The following is a 20,852-nucleotide window of genomic DNA, read 5'->3' as shown; positions in this document are numbered from 1 at the left end:
AGCAAGAGAATTTCTCTTCCCAACCTCATTTCCGTTACTCCAGTAGACTTAGCAAAACCACTAGTAGGAGTAACCACTTGCTTCATAGGCTTATTAACCTCGTACTTAAAAGGATTCACAACTGGCTCATTTGCAAATTCAGTCTCTTGAGTAACATCACACATCTCATGGGTACGAGTTCTTTTCTCACCAATACACACTCCATCTTTACCAGATCCACTAGATCCAGCAGAAAAAACAAATTCCAACAACGGAGCTGCCACCATGAATGGTGGTACCTACCACTAGAAGCAACAGTAGAGCAAGGTGCGAGAGAAAAAACGTCTGGCTCTCAGAGCCCGAGAGACTCTTTTTCGAGGGAATCAAAATTGGTGGTGCATTTTTGAGTAAGACTGACTCACACACCTATTTTTACACCACCCATTTTGTTGTAGTAAAGGTTGTTTCTTTATCATCGCTTTATTGGCAAGCTCATAATAATCTCCACTCTTCTATCTCCACATTGTTAGTTTAGATTCAAAAGAAGCAGAACAAGGACTGAAGTAACTTGCGATACACTAAACAAAATTCCTAAGTCTTTGAGGGGTGTATTCAATTAGGATTCTAGAGTGTTTAAAAAGATTTTGTTTAAGTGCCAGATTTCATAGAACTTGATGGAACTTTAGAATTCGAATAGAACTTGATAGACTTTCAGAAGACTTCTATATAAATGGGAAATAGCCCCTAGTGCCACCCATTTTATAATCTTAACTAAAAATATCACCCCTTCCTAATTTTTGTACAACTACTACCTATAAATATAAAATTATTGTCCACTTATTGTACCCATATCAGTTTTTCAAAAATTGGCTTCTCTCTCTAACTCTCTTCGCTCTATCTCTTCGGCCTGTCTCTCTCCCACGTGAACCTCTCTCTCTTCGACGCAATCGTCTTTCTCCCTCAACGATGGCTGTTCATCCAAGCTTAACTCCATCGTTGACATCCACGAGGTACTGTTCATAAACACTTTCTTTGAAATTTGGGGTTTATGGATTTGTATGAAATTGGTTTAGGGGTTTCTTCCAAATTGGTTTAGGGTTTATGGGTTTGTAGGAAATTGGTTTATGGGTTTCTCTAGAGTCTAGGGTTTGGAATTGATGAGATATCTGATATGGGCTTCAGATTTCCCTAATTTATTTTTCTTTATTGTGATTGTGATTTTAGGAAAGGATTGGGTGATGGGTTTTTATTTTGGGTCATCTGATATGATTTTGAGATTGGTTTCATATCTATGATTTTGGGTGGTGGTTTTAGTCGAAGAGTACCATGTGAATAGGAGGACAAGGAAAATGGCCAGCAAGTGTGAAGGCCAAAGGTTGCAAAAAGGAGGAGCTTTCATTTAGCTCTTGCAATAATTGCAAGGGATTTAGCATCTTCAGAGTTGGTACTATGAAACGAATGTGTTGTGTGTGTTTACATAAAGGCAAAGATCATCCTAGTATTGTTGAAACCACCGACAAATTTGAGCCACATACAAATTTGTGTGTGAGCATTCTAATGGTCCATTTGTAAGAGGAGAGCCACATAAAAGTTTATGGACGAGTTAGTTTGTTTCAATTTGTTATCTTTGTTATCTTCTTCTTCTTCTTCTTCTAGGGATGAGTTAGTCCACACAATCCACTTGGGCAGAAATTTTTACAGAAATATATTGGAGGGTAGAGTGTAGTTACGTCAAGAACTTTTCTGGTCGAGGAGGGTCCTTACTACTATTGTATGCTTGAAATCTTGTTTGGGAGACTCTCACGACCTCTCTATAATCAGGTTTCTGAGTTTTTGACTTGAAAGACTCAAATTTTTATTATATATAATGGTTATACTTTTCAGCATGACAATTTTGTAAACTCTTCCTCAAATCACTGGCAGGCTTTGAAGAAGATCTCCAAGTTTGTGAAGACAAATATTCTTCCTGGGGCAATTGCAGAGGTTGGACTGCTTTGTTGTGCCTGCGTTCATTCTAACCCAGAAGAGGCAGTTACTCAACTTGTTAAGCCAATTTTATTGTCTGTTATATCTTCTTTAGAAGGAACACCAGCTACAGGATTTGGAGGTAGAGGAATGTGCGATGCCTCAGTTTCAACAAAGGTAGTTTCTCTTATGAATGTTTTAAACTATTTGCTTCTGTCTATGCCTAGATTTTTATTATGAACTTAATGCTTTCTTTCCAGGTCAAACCAACAATTTCTCCAGCTCTTGAAACAGCAATTGACTATCAATTAAAAGTATTATCAGTTGCTATATAAGTTATGGAGGTCCTGCACTTCTGCGCTACAAGGATCACTTCAAAGAGGCGATTATTTCTGCTTTTTAGTCCCCATCTTGGAAGGTCTTGTTACTTTGATGACTATTGTTCTCTCATGATCAACTGTTTCTTCCTATACATGTGTCTCTACATGCAATGCTCACTGAAATTGTTCAATGGTTTGAATGATTTTTTTTGGACAGGTCAATGGAGCTGGTGATCATCTTCTTCGATCCCTTCTTGGAAGCCTGATTCTTTATTATCCTATTGATCAATACAAGTATATTAACTTTTCTTGCTAGTTACATAATTGTGTGAGTACATACATTTTAAATTTGTCTGCCAAAGAAGAAAAATAATATTATTTCTTTAGGTGCATTTTGCATCATCCAAATGCTGCTGCATTAGAGGAATGGATCAGCACCAAAGATTATTCAGGTGATAACCCAATGGTGGCTCCCAAGTGTTGAAGAAGTTGAATTTGCAAATGAACTTTTGGACCTTCATTTTCGGTTGGCTTTGGATGATCTTTCGAGAATATGTGAAACTAAAGTCCATTCTGATCCAGGTAATTTTTTATGGTGTTATCTTCTTATTCTCGGAATACGATGCCTGCAAAATGAAATAAAGGAGCTTTTCTGGTAATGAACTTTACTTTTGGACACACACATGCACAATGAACTTTACTGTCTTTGATGTCATTTTGTGTTATTTGTTTGATAGGAAGGTGATGCTGCTGTTGCCGTCGCTGAGGAGGTGAAGAAGAACAACCATGTAGTAAGAAAGTTGGAGAAGCGTCAACAGATTTGCACCCTTTACCAACATATTGAAGAGCAATTTGGTGGTGGTCGTCTGTTGGCTTGTATTATAGCATGGGTGTTCGAGTGCTTAACAGTGTTTATCATGATTGCATCGCATGCCTTAACTCCCTCAGTTCTCTCTGGCAGCTGTCAGATTGTTTGAAAATAATTGTCCACTTATAATTTGTTGAAGACTCACCTTGTTATATGTCCATTGCCTTACATGGCACATAATGTGAGGACCGCCCAATTTCCCAAAAGCAGGCGGACCCGTCTTAGTGCCGACATCACACTGATGTCGGGCCCGCTACTAAAAATCCAAGACATCCTACCAACATTTTGGCGAGTCTTCTCTGTAAAATGCTCAAACCCAACAATATTCAACCTGCATAATCTACATCATAAATATATTCCAACTGCCAGCATGCTTTTAACATACAACAATCCAACATAAAATGGCCTCCGACCTCAAGTAGCAACCTAACATGGGCGATCACAGAGCATCTACAGAATTTGTTTACAACAAATAGTGGAGTAGAAAGAATTTACACAGACCCTAACAAGCGGCGAAAAGTTTGGAGCTCGCAACTGCTCGCCAACGCCTTCCAAAAGTGACTATTGCCTGGGGGGCGCAAAACAGAAATATGTGAGTGGACAAAAATAAAGTTTGCACTTTAAATCAACATAGTAACCCCACCATGAAAAAATAATGCTCTAGCATGCAGTTTCACAATTCATAATCAAATACTCTAAACACATCATCCCAAAATCCAATAAACCTCCAAATCTCAAATCCACAACTCATTTCCCAATAATATGCAACTCTCATCAACCCGTAAATACCCATATATAAATATATATATATATAGCTAGGACTTTAATATAATATATACTTCTCTCCATACTAATGTACCGGGGAAACAATCCAAGGGATTGTTGGTACGCAGGATTCGAACACTAACCCGCGTCCGGGGATGAGTAGTCCAACCGGGGGACGGAACTCCATAGCTCACACGCTGCACGCCAACGACACGTGTAGCTCACAAATCTCATAACAAGTCCTACGCGCAGACAGTATCACCACCCCACCGCCGCCAACGACGTGTGTGATGATACTTAAGCAATATACATACTCTTCCCATACGCCGGCACGCCAACGACACGTATGGAAAGTGTCTCACACACCGACATCGCCAACGACATGTGTGAGACCGCAATCTCATGGCCTTCCCACCCCACCGCACGCCAACGGCGTGTGTGGGAAGCCTAGTAACTAGGGAATGGTACTCCCTAACATACTCATACATTTCACAACCATCCCTCAAACCCATATTCTTCCACAATCTCACCACAACAACCTCTCATACTCTATACATAGACAATATAGATAGACATCCCAAAATCCATATCAACATATTCATCATACTCAAATATATATATATATATATATATCCATACTCAAAATATATTGCCAATACGTATAAGAATATTCAAATCCATCAACCAAATAATTATTAAATCAAAATCACCATTTAAAATATATGCACAAATCTTTCATCAATAAAACCATGCATATGCTTAAAACAAAGTCCACTCACAAATAGTCCCAAGCTGCCCGGCCCCGAGAGGGTCCTGCTCTGCGAATGGTCAATCGAAGTACCTATTTGAGATACGAACCCTTGATTAATATAACGTACTTCCAAAATAGAAGTTCACAAAAGGAAATACTTAAATCCCCAAGTTCCCGGTGCGTATACGTCCAAAGGAATATCCTAAGGTCGGGTTACAAGTTTGGGAATCGCTTCCCAATCGTACAGTAATCGCGATTTCCCAAACTTCAAATTATTGAATCGGAACATCCGGGACTCCGATTCACGATCCGCGAATTCCTATAGGTTTCTAAGAGTACCTAGATCAACATACTTCAGTTTGGAAACGATCCAACGGTTAGAACTTATCGAACCCGGATAACGCACAATATGCGAAATCCGTTCGATAGTCAAACGATATCCAAATTGAGATCCGCAAAATCCTACGCACTCGTGACATCCTAAGGATCTCATCAAGATGAAAAACAACTTCACCAGCCTTGCCCACGCGCCGCCACACGCGCCGGGGTGTAGAGAAATTTCCGGACGGACGGAAAATCTCCAATTACGAACCACCCTTCCAATCCTAGATACTACTCGACGAATGGAGCAACTTTTTCAACTACGGCAAGCGTCCAATTCGGACGGCAAGTGGCCGAATTTCACATTGAAAACCGGTCAAAACCTAGGTTCCAAATTCGTGAATTTAAATCAGAATCGATCAATTCCTATGCCACTGACCGGCTAGAACACGAAAATGGATGAGAAACCTCACCTTACAGCCGGAAATGGTGGTCGGAGGAGAGAGATCGAGCGGTGGAAGTTCACTCCGCAGCTTTTCTGCGTTTTCCGGCGAATCCAGAAGGTTCCGGAGCTATGCTTTGGCCGAGGAAGAAAGAGGAAGAGGTGGCGGTTCGAGCGGAACCGGTCTCGTCGGACGGGTGGTGGAAGTGGTGGCATGTGGTGGTTTTTTCTGTGAATAGTAACAGGAGGGGAAAATTGCAAGGGAGAAGGGGAGAAGAGAGAGAGAGAGAGAGAGAGAGAGAGAGAGAGAGAGAGTGAGGTGAAAATCGTAAATCTGATTTTTACTAAACCCTTCAAAATATTTACGGTTTCGCCACCGAACATATTGTGATCGGCAAAACTTCGTTAAATCTCCGATTCAAGCCTCTGCTTTGTCTACGGTTTCGTCTCAGTACCACCTACGCAACCACACCACTCGTGGTCCCAAAATCTTCCCGGATAAGAAATTGACCAAAATTACCCTTAACCCAAGAGTAAATTAATATTTTCTCTTAATTAAATTAAAATAGGAAATAATTGGAGTCGGGGTGTTACATTCTACCCTCCTTATAAAAATTTCGTCCCCGAAATTCACATACCTGTCAATGGAAGAGATAAGGATACTTGGCCCGCATTTGCTCTTCGGGTTCCCAAGTAGCTTCTTCAACAGTTTGGCTTCTCCACAAAACTTTCACTACCGGGATGGATCTAGAATGCAACTTCTGTTCTTTCCTATCCAAGATCTGTCTGGTTGTTCCTCATACGACAAATCTTCTTCTAACTCCACAGGTTGGTATTCTAATACATGGGAAGGATCTGGCATGTATTTCCGGAGCATAGATACATGGAATACATCATGAACTCGAGATAGTTCTGGGGGTAAGGCAAGTCTATAAGCAACAGGTCCAATTCGCTCCGTGATCTCATAGGGTCCAATGTAACGAGGGCTTAACTTCCCACGTTTCCCAAATCTCATCACACCCTTCCAAGGAGATAACTTCAGAAACACCCAATCCCCAACTGCAAACTCAAGATCCTTGGACCATTATGTCCGTGATAACTCTTGTCGGTCTTGGGCAGTTTTCAACTTTTCTTTTATCACCTTCACCTTCTCATTTGTTACTCGGATACTATCCACTTTTTCCAATTTCTTGTCACCCACTTCATTCCAACAAATAGGAGTCCTGCACTGCCTCCCATACAACGCCTCATAAGGAGCCATCCTAATACTCGAATGATAGCTGTTATTATAAGCAAACTCCACCAGGGCAAGGTGAACATCCCATGCATCTTTAAACTGTAACACACAGGACCTCAACATGTCCTCCAGTCTGGATAGTCCTTTCCGATTGTCCATCGGTTTGTGGGTGAAAAGCGGTACTGAACTGCAATCTAGTACCCATAGCTTCTTGTAAACACCTCCAAAATCGAGAAGTGAACCTAGGATCCTGTCCGATACAATGGACACAGGTGCTCCATGCAATCTGACAATCTCATCCACAAAAAGTTTTGCCAACCTTGTCAAAGGATAGGTCTCCTTGATGGGTAAGAAATGAGCAGACTTGGTAAGTCTATCCACTATCACCCAAATTCCATCATGACCCTTTGAAGTACGTGGAAGCTTAAAAACAAAATCCATGGCAATACGCTCCCACTTCCATTCAGGAATCTGAAGTGGTTGCATGAGTCCCGATGGCTTCTGTCGCTCCGCCTTCACTTGTTGACATATCAAGCATCTGCTCACATACTTAGCAATGTCTCCCTTCATATGCGGCCATGAATAATATGCCCGTAGCGTCCGGTACATCTTCGTGCTACCCGGATGCATAGTGTAAGTGGAACAATGAGCTTCCTCCATGATTTCTCTTTTCAGCTCAACATTCTTACTAGGTACACATAAACAAGCTCCTTTTACCAAGGCTCCGTCTCCCCTTATGGCATAATCCTTCCGTGTTCCATTTTCTACTTCTCCCCTTATCCTACAGAGTGTAGGATCTTTCAACTAGCCTGCAATTACCCGTTCCACCATAATGGGTCTCACGTGCAAGCTAGCAAGGATTCCACCTTGTTGAGTCATCTCTATTTCTACTCCATCTTTCCGTAGTTCCACCAACAACGGAAGATAGGCCGCCTTAATATGGGCTAAGTTCGCAGTAGTCTTCCTACTCAATGCATCTGCAACCACATTAGCTCGGCCTGGGTGATACTCAATCGTACAATCATAATCCTTGATCGATTCCAACCAAAGCCGTTGTCTCATATTCAGCTCCTTCTGGGTAAAGAAATACTTGAGGCTCTTATGATCCTTAAAATCTGACAGGTCTCACCATACAAGTAATGTCGCCAAATCTTCAGAACAAACACTACTGCAGCAAGTTCCAAGTCATGGACTGGATAATTTCGCTCATGCTTTTTGAGTTGCCTCGAGGCATAAGCAATCACCCGGTCATGTTGCATCAGAACACATCCCAATCCTTGCAAAGATGCATCATTCTAGATCACAAAGCCCCCCGAGTTATCAGGAAGAGCCAAAACAGGTGCGGTGGTTAACCGCTTCTTCAACTCCGAAAACTCTGTTCGCACTCTTCCGTCCACTCAAATGCAACGTCCTTCCTTGTCAACCGCGTGAGAGGTGTTGCTATCGAAGAAAACCCTTCCACAAATCGACGATAGTAGCCTGCTAACCCCAGAAAACTCCGTACTTCCGTCACACTTGTGGGTTGTTCCCAATTCACAATAACCTTAACCTTCTGTGGGTCCACATAAATCCCTTCCGTTGAGATTACATGTCCAAGGAACACCACTCTATCCAGCCAAAACTGACACTTGCTAAATTTGGCATAAAGTTGCTTCCTCCTTAACGTCCTCAATACCAACCTTAGATGCCTCTTATGCCCTTCCAAGGTCTTAGAATAAACCAAGATATCATCTATGAAAACAATCACAAAGTGATCCAAATAAGGTCGAAACACTCTGTTCATGAGATCCATAAATGCTTGCTTTGGAGCATTCGTCAATCCAAACGGCATCACCAGAAATTCATAATGGCCATACCGCGTTCTGAATGCGGTCTTGGGGACATCCTCCTCTCTAATCCTCAACTGATGGCATCCTGACCTCAGATCAATTTAGAGAAATACTTGGCATCTTTCAAGTGATCAAACAAATCATCAATCTGCGGCAAAGGATACCGGTTACGTCACTGTCACCTTATTCAACTGCCGGTAATCAATACATAACCTCATGGTCCCATCCTTCTTCCTCACAAACAACACCGGTGCACCCCATGGGGAAACACTAGGTCGGATGAAATCCATATCCACTAATTCCTGCAACTGAATCTTCAGCTCCCGAAGTTCAGCTGGTGCCATCCTATAAGGAGTTAGATAGATAGGATTGGTGCCTGGAAGAAGTTCAATAGTGAACTCAATTTCCCTTTCAGGAGGTAACCCAGGAAGATCATCTGGAAAGACATCAGGGAACTCACTGACAACGGGAATATCTTCCAGATTCAAGGTGATCTCTCGAGTGCCGATGATATGAGCTAGAAATCATTCACACCCTTTCTTGAGTAACCTCTTAGCTGTAATGGCAGAAATAAGGCAAGTAGGAGAATTCTACGTTCTCCCGGAAAATCACTTTAGGTGTCCCTGGACTCCAAGTGTCACTTCTTTACAGTAACAATCCAAGGACGCATGATGCTTCTCTAGCCAATCCATCCCCAAAATAATATCTAAATCCACCAATTCTAAAGGGATCAAATTGGCTCCCAACCACGCATCTTCTACTTGAACATAGCATTCTCTGAATACCCGGTCTGCATACATGACTTCCCCTGTGGGTAGAGAAATACTAAAACTTCCTGTCATGGGTGTCGGTCTCACACTGACATAAGGTACGGTTGTGTGCTACTGAAAGAATGTGTGGCCCCGGGTCAATTAAAACACGAGCGAGATAACCAAAAATAGGGATCATATCGGTAATCACGTGCGAGTGGCATGTGCCTCCTGTGGGTCATAGAGAATACCCTAGCCTGAGTGGTAGAACGCCCGGTGACCCCTTGAATTTCTGCCACTTCTTCCCTAGAAGATGACGGTGCCCTGCCATCTTGGAAGATCCCGCCGCAGAGGAAGTAGCACCACCCGACTCGATGTCTTGACCCATAATACCTTGCCCTGCTGGCCCGATCCCAGATCGGTGTATCACTGTGGTAAATCGATGGCAGATCCTCTTAGTATGCCCCACTGTCCACAAAAGTAGCATATTGGGCCTGCTCGGGCTTGGTTTACCTTGAATGGAATTAGGGCAATCCTTTGCAAAATGCCCCACCGCCTGCAATCGTAGCATGTCAACCCACCGGAGGAGTCCTAGGCTGTGCTAGACGCAGTCTGCTGCTCTGGCGAGTCCATCTTTGCCGGACGAGAACCGGATCTCCCACTACGAGGCGGATCCTCGTCCACCCGACCATCCACCACTAGCGAGTGGAACTAGATCCTCCTCTCTTGGATGGGCCCTGACTTGGGCCACCCAATCCTGCGCATCTCTACGGCGTCTTCCGTACCCATAGCACATGTCCTAGATACTGCACGGCAGAGCCAAAGCTCTCATGTTGGGATACGTCTTTGGCGGTGACCACGGACTGAATCTCCCATCACAAACCGCCTTCAAAATGTCTCGCACCGATCCTCTTGATAGCCACTAATTACGGTGCAAACCTCGATGATTCATTAAACTTATGCTCATATTCGGCCACCGACATTGATCCTTGCTTCAGATATAGGAACTCTGTCTTTTTGGCATAGCGATAGGAAGGTGGATAGAATTGATCGGAAAAGATTCTTTGGAATTCCTCCCAGGTAATAGCAAAGCTGGATTCTCATAACCCCTTTTTGCAGCTTTCCACCAATGATAAGCATTCCCTTTAAGCAGAAAGGTAGCCAAACGGACTCTATCTTCATCTGGGCACTCCAGTACCTTAAAGATCCGCTCCACATCAGTAATCCAACACTCAGCCTCTGCCGGGTCTGGGCTACCCATGAACTCTTTGGCTCGAGTTCATTCACCCTTTGATTTCGAACTTTCTGCACTCGCCTCCCATAAGCGGTAGTCATCATCTTGGGTAAATTGGCTCGGCACATGGCGCAAGTCCAAGGCATTCTCTCCGGCAGGTGGAGATGGTGGAGGAGATGGGCGGAGGTGAAGGAGGTGGTGACGGAGATGGTGGTGGAGGATTTGGGCCCCATCTCGACCACGACCTCGTGTTCTTGGTCGGCGAGTTGCCATGGTTCTACACAAAGAAACCATCAAATCATTATATCAACAATGCAGCAAAAGTGCAAATGTCGAAGGAAAATGAACCTAATGCTCTGATACTGTGACAGGACCCGAATTTCCCTAAAACCGGCGGACCCCATCTTGGTGCCAACATCACACCGATGCAGGGCCGCTTACTAAAAATCCAAGACATCCTACCAAAATTTTGGCAGAGTCTCCTCTGTAAAATGCTCAAACCCAACAATATTCAACCTGCATAATCTACATCATAAATATATTCCAACTGCCAGCATGCTTTTAACATACAACAATCCAACATAAAATGGCCTCCGGCCTCAAGTAGCAACCTAACATGGGCGATAACAGAGCATCTACAGAATTTGTTTACAACAAATAGTGGAGTAGAAAGAATTTACACAGACCCTAACAACTGATGAAAAGTTTGGAGCTCATAACTGCTCAACGCCTTCCAAAAGTGACTATTGCCTGGGGGCGCAAAACAGAAATATGTGAGTGGACAAAAATAAAGTTTGCACTTTAAATCAACATAGTAACCCCACCATGAAAAAATAATGCTCTAGCATGCAGTTTCACAATTCATAATCAAATACTCTAAACACATCATCCCAAAATCCAATAAACCTCCAAATCTCAAATCCACAACTCATTTCCCAATAATATGCAACTCTCATCAACCCGTAAATACCCATATATAAATATATATATATATAGCTAGGACTTTAATATAATATATACTTCTCTCCATACTAATGTACCGGAAACAATCCAAGCGGGGGATTGTTAGCTGGTACGCAGATTTCGAACACTAACCCGCGTCCGGGGATGAGTAGTCCAACCGGGGGACGGAACTCCATAGCTCACACGCCGGCACTGCCAGCGACACGTGTAGCTCACAAATCTCATAACAAGTCCTACAGCGCGCAGACGGTATCACCACCCCACCGGCACGCCAACGACGTGTGTGATGATACTTAAGCAATATACATACTCTTCCCATACGCCGGCACTGCCAACGACACGTATGGAAAGTGTCTCACACACCGACACTGCCAACGACATGTGTGAGACCCGCAATCTCATGGCCTTCCCACCCCACCGGCACTGCCAACGACGTGTGTGGGAAGCCTAGTAACTAGGGAATGGTACTCACCTAACATACTCATACATTTCACAACCATCCCTCAAACCCATATTCTTCCACAATCTCACCACAACAACCTCTCATACTCTATACATAGACAATATAGATAGATATCCCAAAATCCATATCAACATATTCATCATACTCAAATATATATATATATATATATATATCCATACTCAAAATATATTGCCAATACGTATAAGAATATTCAAATCCATCAACCAAATAATTATTAAATCAAAATCACCATTTAAAATATATGCACAAATCTTTCATCAATAAAACCATGCATATGCTTAAAACAAAGTCCACTCACAAATAGTCCCAAGCTGCCCCGAGAGGGTCCCGCCTGCTGCGAATGGTCAATCGAAGTACCTATTTCGAGATACGAACCCTTGATTAATATAACATACTTCCAAAATATAAATTCACAAAAGGAAATACTTAAATCCCCAAGTTCCCGGTGCGTATACGTCCAACGGAATATCCTAAGGTCGGGTTACAAGTTTGGGAATCGCTTCCCAATCGTACGGTAATCGCGATTTCCCAAACTTCAAATTATTGAATCGGAACATCCGGGACTCCGATTCATGATCCGTGAATTCCTATAGGTTTCTAAGAGTACCTAGATCAACATACTTCAGTTTGGAAATGATCCAATGGTTAGAACTTATCGAACCCGGATAACGCACAATATGCGAAATCCGTTCGATAGTCAAACGATATCCAAATTGAGATCTGCAAAATCCTACGCACTCGTGACATCCTAAGGATCTCATCAAGATGAAAAACAACTTCACCAGCCTTGCCCACACGCCGCCACACTCGCCGGCGTAGCGCGCGGGTGTGTAGAGAAATTTTCGGCGACGGAAAATCTCCAATTTACTACTCGACGAATGGAGCAACTTTTTCAACTGACAGCGTCCAATTCGGACAGCAAGTGGCGGAATTTCACATTGGCCGGCAAAAACCTAGGTTCCAAATTCGTGAATTTAAGCGTAAATGGATCAATTCCTATGCCACGACCGGCTAGAACACAGAAAATGGATGAGAAACCTCACCTTACCCGTCGGAAATGGTGGTGGAGGAGAGAGATCGGCTGGAAGTTCTGTCACTTCGCAGCTTTTCTGCGTTTTCCGTCGAATCCGAAGGTTCGGAGCTATCTTTGGCGGGAAGGGAGAGGAGAGGTGGCGGTTCGAACGGAACCGGTCTCGCGGACGGGTGGTCGGAAGTGGTGGTAGCGTGGTGGTTTCGTTCGTGAGCGATGCGAAGGAGGGGAAAATCGCAAGGGAGGAGGAGAAGCGCGGGAGAGAGAGAGAGAGGAAGTGAGGTGAAAATCGTAAAATCTGATTTTTACTAAACCCTTCAAAATATTTACGGTTTCGCCACCGAACATATTTTGATTGCCAAAACTTCGTTAAATCTCCGATTCAAGCCTACCGCCTGTCTACGGTTTCGTCTCAGTACCACCTACGCAACCACACCACTCGTGGTCCCAAAATCTTCCCGGATAAGAAATTGACCAAAATTACCCTTAACCCAAGAGTAAATTAATATTTTCTCTTAATTAAATTAAAATAGGAAATAATTGGAGTCGGGGTGTTACACATAAACTGTTTCCATTTTGAAGTTGAACTATTTCGTACACCTCCATATATAAACATAGTTGCTCTTTATGAACGTATAACAGTTTACTTGTTTGAAACGACGTGTTCGTTTCCACTGAATTCTACTCATTTTTGTATCCATTGTTGACATTTAGTCTCTGTGGTTTTCTTTGCAATTTATGTGATATAGGTATATTTCATTTCCTGCACTGAGAATCTGTTAGTGGACTTAGTGAAGCATACAGCTTTCTTATGATTTCTCAAATTAGTTTTGACTTTGTTCCTTTTAAATAATTTCTGCAGCAATTCTACTTTTGTGCTTAGCATTCTGTTGTTATTGGAATTTGAAACCTCATAATGTTTAGAAAGGGGTAAGATATACTTTACCCCCATGAACAAATGTGAAAAATCACTTAACACGCTTCCACCACAATATTAGAAAAATAAGTCCCTCGTTTGTTTAGAAATTTTCATTAATAGCTATTCTGTCAGTATATTTACCATTAGTACAGTTTTAAGGCCAAGTTCGTATGAGCAGATGATTAATTTGAAATATGTAATCGATCATTTTGCCCTCTGACTCAATCTTTGAAACATTGGTGTGGTGATTAATAGATGCGCAGATGTGCAATGCGCAGAGTGCATGTACAAATAATTGTACAGATTCGTTTGTTTACTTCCATGTGTTAGAAATCATGGTAATTTAACAGTTTTATCACAGAAAAATGAAGGTTTGGAATGCATAGAAGCCTGCAATATACACTAAGTATAGAGATGGTTGCCAAATATCATGTTGAGCACTGTGACCCGTGCAAAGTTAAACTGCATACATTAGTTTACTAGTTCTTTATCTTTTTGAAGATTCATTAGTTGTTCCAAAAATTAGTTATCCCTATTAGATCACATAATGTTTGAACTAATGGTCATCAACTCAATCTTGCCTTTGCTTGCTTGGAAAAGCTCTGCTGTTTACTTTGTTTTGCCAAAAAGTTTAATGGAAAGCTATCTATCCATTCCAAATTAAATTCACGTGTTCTTTGTTTTCCTTACAGGAAAATGGAGGTCAAACAATGGACATATGTCAAAAATGAAAAACAGAGGAAGTGTATAATTTGTTTATACCTAAAACGCAATAAGCTGGTGATATGTTGGTGATACAGTGGCAATACAGACACGATAAAATGGTGCTAGAAATTGATGTTTCTGTTTATTTTGGGCTTCTTCTTTTGTTTCATTTCATTTACTTAGCTTTAATAATTGGATGATTACGAGATGAATTTGTGTCAAGTATTAATACGACAATTACATATATGAAGATTAAGACAAACAACATATCGTATCACCAAACATAATCAAACCACCAAATGTAATCATCCTTTTCTTCAACCCATCACCAAGCATTTGCATATTTATTCATACCTTCCTTTTTTTGTAAATTTTTTTTAGTTGTTATTATTTTATAAAATAATTTCTTAAAATGTCTTACGGTGCAATTATAATGCACCTGACTGTCTGTTTTTGAAAGGCACGTTGTTTCTTTCTCGTCGTCATCTTCTTTTTGAATGAAGTAGGGCCTAAACCGTAAACCCATTGATGAGCCGTAGTCAATATACATACAATATAATAGCAATATTAGGCCAATATACATCCACTAGAGAGGTAATATTATGGCAATATAATAACAATACAACAACAATAGCATCACAATATACATGCAATAGGGTGGCAATATGCATACAATATGTATGCAATACAAAGGCAATATTAGTACAATACACATGCAATAGGACAACAATATTAAGTCAATCTACATACAATACACACACATCCATTACAGACTACAATTTAGACATGCAAAATAAATCGCTACGAACCCTAACAATTCAGACTACATTTTATTATCTTTAAATCTGTCGTCTAATACGTTCACAAGCTGTTATATAGGTTTTTGTTTCCTATGATTCTATACAATGATTTTAACTAGAAAACCAATTATAATGCTTTATTAACAGATATATATGCTCAAAAATTATTTCTTTCATAACACTTGAAAATTCAATTGTTATTACATAGTCAACCAATCTTTGCTCTATTACATACATACTTCCTACCTATAATTATAAATAATGGAGAGATCACAAATTCTACTAATTTGATCTTAACTTCATCAATTTGTTCTTCGGTGTATGAGTTAGCTCTCTCTTCTTGCACATTTTCCAAGCTGTTCTATTCTCCTCCCGCGTAGCAATATCAGCAACAACAAGTTATCTACATATCTAAAATCATAACTGCAGATGATTCTCAATTAACAAAGGGGAAAACCATTTTCTTTTATAACTTTGGTTCTGAAATATATAACAAAATGCAAAGACCTTTGCTTCTGAAAAGGAGCAAAAGTTTGTCAACCAATTCATAGTAAAAAAGAAGAAACTAGTGAACCTAACCAGAGAAATGCTAACCTGCAAAACCAACTCCAATACTTTAACCACAACATTAATACTTGAGATTTTCTTCTCATGGATTATGATTAGAGGATTTTCCAATTCCTATCAGCACATACACAAGTTTGAAGATAATCAGCATCAAGACATAGTTATCGCTGAGTCAAACCAAAACTTACACATTTCTGATTGTTCTGGTTGGTGATGAAATAAGGGGATATGTAGCCCCTGTCTAGCTTCATTCCCTTAACAACCTCCAACTCATTCTCCAATGTTTTCTCATCCTGCAAAAATTAACATAGTGTGAAGCTTACATGTTTTGGGTATCATTTAGGAATAAAAAAACTAAAATAAAATTATTTGCCCTCCAATATATTTCTGTAAAAATTTCATAAGACCCATACATACCTCACTTTAAAACAACAATAAAAAGAAGCTGTTATCATCTAGATTTCAGCCCTTGCAATACGGTAACTACACTAATATGCCTATGACAAATCTCCTAATACCAAATGCAAGAATCAATCGACAAAGAACAAACACATTTGTTGTTTCAGACAAACAAAATCAATCACAATACTTCAATTTCTACACAAAATACAGACGAAATCAATCACAATTCCAATTTCAGTAATCAAATTCAATTTAACATCAAAACTTACATATTCCCAACAATTAATTTTCTGGAGAAGCTGTTCTTGAAGAGGGCATGTAAACCCAGACTTCAAAACACCCAAAAATTGGACCAAAATGCTCAAACAATGGCCACCTAATGCCAAGACATGCTGTCATATTCAGAAAAGATGGTTTTGTTTGGGTTTGTTTAGGTTTGCAATCAGAACCCACAGCAGACTCTACAGTTGGATGAAAGGACCTTAGGCACCTCCCTTCACAACTGCATTAGAGCAAAATTGTTATTCACACCATAAATTATACGAAATTAATTTCTTTAGAGAATATATCCATCATAATCATAAGAATCAGTTAACACCATAGCATACCACAAGAGATCACCACCATCATCGCAGAAAGCACAGACAAAGCTAAACAGGCTATCAATGTCACTGGACTCATTTTCTGCATCATCAATCATATCATGTTTTATATGATCATCCACAAATATGAGATCTTTTGAATGCCCTGAAAATCAAAAGAATACACTTGTTCAAGACATTATAATTTGAACACAAAAGAATAAAAACAGAATTAATAAAACTCGGAGACAAAAGTCTACCAAAGGAAGGGAAAGAGATAAGCTGGAGAATATGACCTCATCAGATAGTTGCCTCTTTGCGGGCTTCTCTCCAAGAAAATTCACCAAAAACTCTTAAATCACAATTTGTCATTACAGTTAACTGTGCATACAGAGAAATATAGCATATATATTTCTATCAAATTCATTTTGATATAATAGCCAATGGATCACAGACAGGAAATAATAACCGACTGAAAATAAAACAAAGACAAGAACCAAGTGAAAGAAAAAACAAAGTAAAGAAAAGTTCTTAAGTTTCAACAAAGTTCACATAATGGAAAACTCGATTCATGCTGGTAAGATTCGGATGTTCAATCAAAGAATAAGCAGGTACTGAGCTACTTAGAGCTCAATATGTTAACGTAAAGGGTCGGAAATGAATGTTTTTCAAATAAAAAGTAAAACTTAAACATGTGGGAATAGAATGAAATAGTTATTTGCCTAATCCTCCAATTATAAATATTTAACTAGAAGTCTTAATCTGGTAAGTACCAACCATGAGGACGACAAGACCACACAACGTTCTCAACAGAAAAAACAATGATAGCTACCAATCACTGGGATATTATTGTTCTGCTCGAACAATTTGATATGATTGAGTCTTGATGAGAAGTTTCCGGCAGCTTATCTCAGGCCACAATCTCTGTGCACTCAAGAGGAATGGGAAAACTTGCAGCGGAACTATTAACTTAAATATCAAAATGAATGCATAAGATCATTTTAAGAAAGAAAAAACACGCACAGCCTCATTTTGGTGGTCCACTCTGTTTCCATCTAAATGGAAAGTGGTGTCTAAATAAACTAGGAATTTATTATTTCATTCCAGACATGCTGTTTTAGGAGTAAAGAATTATGACCAAATTCATTTTCAATCAATAGATGTAAATTAGATACTCTGGATAATAAAGTTAATGATGTATCCTGAATTATATGGAAAATAAATAATGATATGAAAAGCTTAAACATGACTGAAATACATGTTACAATTCCAATGACAATAAAAGAAGCCACACAGACCTTGGACCTTGCTAAGGTATCATCCCGTTCAACAGAATCACGTACCACAGAATGTGATCCAGCAGATCATTATGAGAACGCCTGACGTCATACAAGCTGAACATTGAGTGAAAATTGTCAAACTCTGTTCTAAGAAAACTAGCAAATAGAAGTATCAGATGTTTAAAGTTTTGCAAGTTACCTGAAAACTTTGGACAAGTGAGTACACAACGATTTGTAGGATGTTTCAGGATTTCTCTTCACATAATGAAGGAATTGAACCGTTATCAAGATTGACCGCACCGTGTCCTCAAAGCTCTTCCTCGGCTTCAGAAGCCTAAGCCGATTATTTTCCTTGGAGAGTACAAAAATCTCGGGCTTTCCTTGGAGAGTACTAAAACGCTAAACCAAATTCACAAAAACCCCAAATTTCAAAGAAAAGGTATATGAACAGTACCTCGTGGATGTCAACGGTGGAGTTACGCTTGGATGAACAGCCACCGCTGAGGGAGAAAGATGATTGCATCGAAGAGAGAGAGGTACACGAGGGAGACAGACGAGCCGAAGAGATAGAGCCAAGAGAGTTAGAGAGAGAAGCCAATTTCTGAAAAACTGATATGGGTACAATCAGTTCACAATAAAGATGTATTTATATGTGGTAGTTGTAAAAAAATTGGGAAGGGGTGGTATTTTTAGTTAAAATTAGCAAATGGGTGGCATTGGAGGTCATTTCCCATTTTTTAATAAACTTTCTTAAGATTTGAGGGGTGTATTCAATTACCGTGACGAAAAAGCATGGATCCTAGTAACAAAGAATAAACCCTAACCCCAAGCTAAACCCTAATAACAAGTAAAACCTGTAACCCCAAACTATACCCTAATAACAAGAAAAACACGATGAAGAAAAATCATGGAAAAAGAAAACTCAACGAGGTATTGATCAAAGAAAAAATAGGGAGCATACCTTCACAGATGGAGGAAGGAGGCTGCTCATCTTATGTTGCAGAGAGAAAAGCTAGGGCGAGAGAAAAACATCTGATGAAATACTTGGGGGGAGGTTGGATTTATTATGGTCATTGTTATTTCTAGCTCTCCCCTTAAAACCTACGAAAATTTATCACTTAATGTAATCCTTCCAAATATACGACCTTTTGAATACACCTAGATTTGATTCAACTTTTTTTATAATCCCAATTGAATACACCCATATTTGAATGGACTTTTTAAAAGTTCATACAAGCCGGAATTGAATACACCTAGACTTGTAAAACCTCTTTTAAAGTTTGTATAAATCCAATTTGAATACACCCGGATTTTAAAAATCTTTTTATACGCTTCATAATCCTAATTGAATACACCCCCGCTTTGTTTCAATTAACTTCTTTTAACTACCACAAAATTTCGTTCGATGTAGATGGCATAGTAGCACACTTGCAGGGAAATATGGAAATACCTATGTATCAATATAAATTCGGTTAGTTTACGGCTCTGATTGCAAAACCCATAAAATCCATTCAACTCAATATTTAATGATGGTGCACTCATTCAAACTAGAGGTGTCAAACGGGCTGTGCCGGGCCGGCCCATCCCATTTAAACTCGTGCTTTTAACGTTTTCGTGTCGGGCTGGACCGGCCCATTTAGTAAAATCATTGATCCCGGGCCGACCCAAAGCCCATGTCCATATTGAAACGGGCCGGGCTGGGCTCGTGCTATGCCCGTGCTCATGCTCATGCCATACTCGGGCCCAAGAACCAATTCATTTAATTTGAATTTTTTTTCACTTGATTTTTTTCACTAGATAATTCAAATTATAAACATTAAAAATATAATTAGAGGCAAGAAATGATGAACTATTTGAAAACATTAATCAATCAAACATCCAAACAATATGAAATGGCGAAGGGCAAAAAGTGTCCAACTCCACAAAGCCCACTTCAACTTTTCATCTTTAAACAACTTATTATTTTATATGTGAAAAAATTTCTTGCTTTGATTATAAGAGAAGCGCATACATCATATGTACTTGATTAGATATTAAGTCCAATGTTGTTTAATTAATTTGTAGTTGATATGTTTAATTAATTAAGGACCCAAGTAATTTCCCTAAAATGAAATACATCAAATATATATTTATGATTAAAAATATATATATAAACAATGACATTAAATGTCAAATTATTGCATTTTGACTTTTGAGAAAGAAAAAAATGTTAAGTGGGCCGTGCTTGAAGCGTGCTCGGGCCAAGCCGGCCCATGTCGGGCCATGGGCTGGCCCGGTCCATTGGACCTCATTTTTGATCCCGGCCCAGCCCAAGTTTTCGTGTTGTACTTAGCATGACCCATTAATATTCGTGCTCGTGCCGTGCCGTGCCTCATTTAAACGGGCTAGGCTCGTGCCGTGCTGGGCCGGCCCATCCCGTTTGATACCTCTAACTTAAATGGGGCTACCTCCTTAGGGCTAAAAAATTTATGCTTAGGGCCCAAAAAGAATAACAGGGCTAGCTGCCAATTTTCCTTACCAGGACAAACAAAAAATAGGCTCAAACTTAGCAGAAATCGTTATCTTCGAACGTAACAAAACAATAGTCAATGAGTTCTGCATATATAATTCTCAAATTATTGAAATTCAACAACAATAATGTGAAATAATTAAGTTTAAGAT

At 40.0% G+C, this 20,852-nt stretch overlaps 2 long non-coding RNA genes across 7 annotated transcripts; one reads left to right on the top strand and one right to left on the bottom strand.

Moving 5' to 3' along the window:
• Positions 1-720: 720 nt before the first annotated feature.
• On the top strand, positions 721-14,826 carry LOC148917755 (uncharacterized). Of its 4 annotated transcripts, XR_016125780.1 has the most exons (7): positions 1,471-1,800; positions 1,903-2,121; positions 2,205-2,362; positions 2,482-2,558; positions 2,652-2,716; positions 3,002-3,154; positions 14,549-14,826. It is a non-coding gene; the product is annotated as an uncharacterized LOC148917755 (long non-coding RNA). The 4 variants fall into 4 exon arrangements; XR_016125781.1 differs by lacking the exons at positions 1,471-1,800; positions 14,549-14,826 and adding an exon at positions 721-989 and having other exon boundaries at positions 3,002-3,270; XR_016125782.1 differs by lacking the exons at positions 3,002-3,154; positions 14,549-14,826 and adding an exon at positions 2,847-2,978 and having other exon boundaries at positions 1,577-1,800.
• Positions 14,827-15,513: 687 nt separating this feature from the next.
• LOC148917754 (uncharacterized) lies at positions 15,514-17,046 on the bottom strand. 3 transcript variants are annotated; one of them, XR_016126409.1, is made up of 4 exons: positions 16,939-17,046; positions 16,117-16,221; positions 15,956-16,042; positions 15,514-15,784 (listed from the first exon to the last, which is right to left on the bottom strand). It is a non-coding gene; the product is annotated as an uncharacterized LOC148917754 (long non-coding RNA). The 3 variants fall into 3 exon arrangements; XR_016126407.1 differs by having other exon boundaries at positions 15,956-16,221; XR_016126408.1 differs by having other exon boundaries at positions 15,514-15,772; positions 15,956-16,221.
• Between the last annotated feature and the right edge of the window lie 3,806 nt (positions 17,047-20,852).

The sequence above is a fragment of the Prunus mume genome, linkage group LG4 (genome assembly GCF_029339155.1).
Source record: "Prunus mume cultivar Tortuosa linkage group LG4, ASM2933915v1, whole genome shotgun sequence".
NCBI lineage: Eukaryota > Viridiplantae > Streptophyta > Magnoliopsida > Rosales > Rosaceae > Prunus > Prunus mume.
This window is presented reverse-complemented; position numbering and strand designations above follow the sequence as displayed.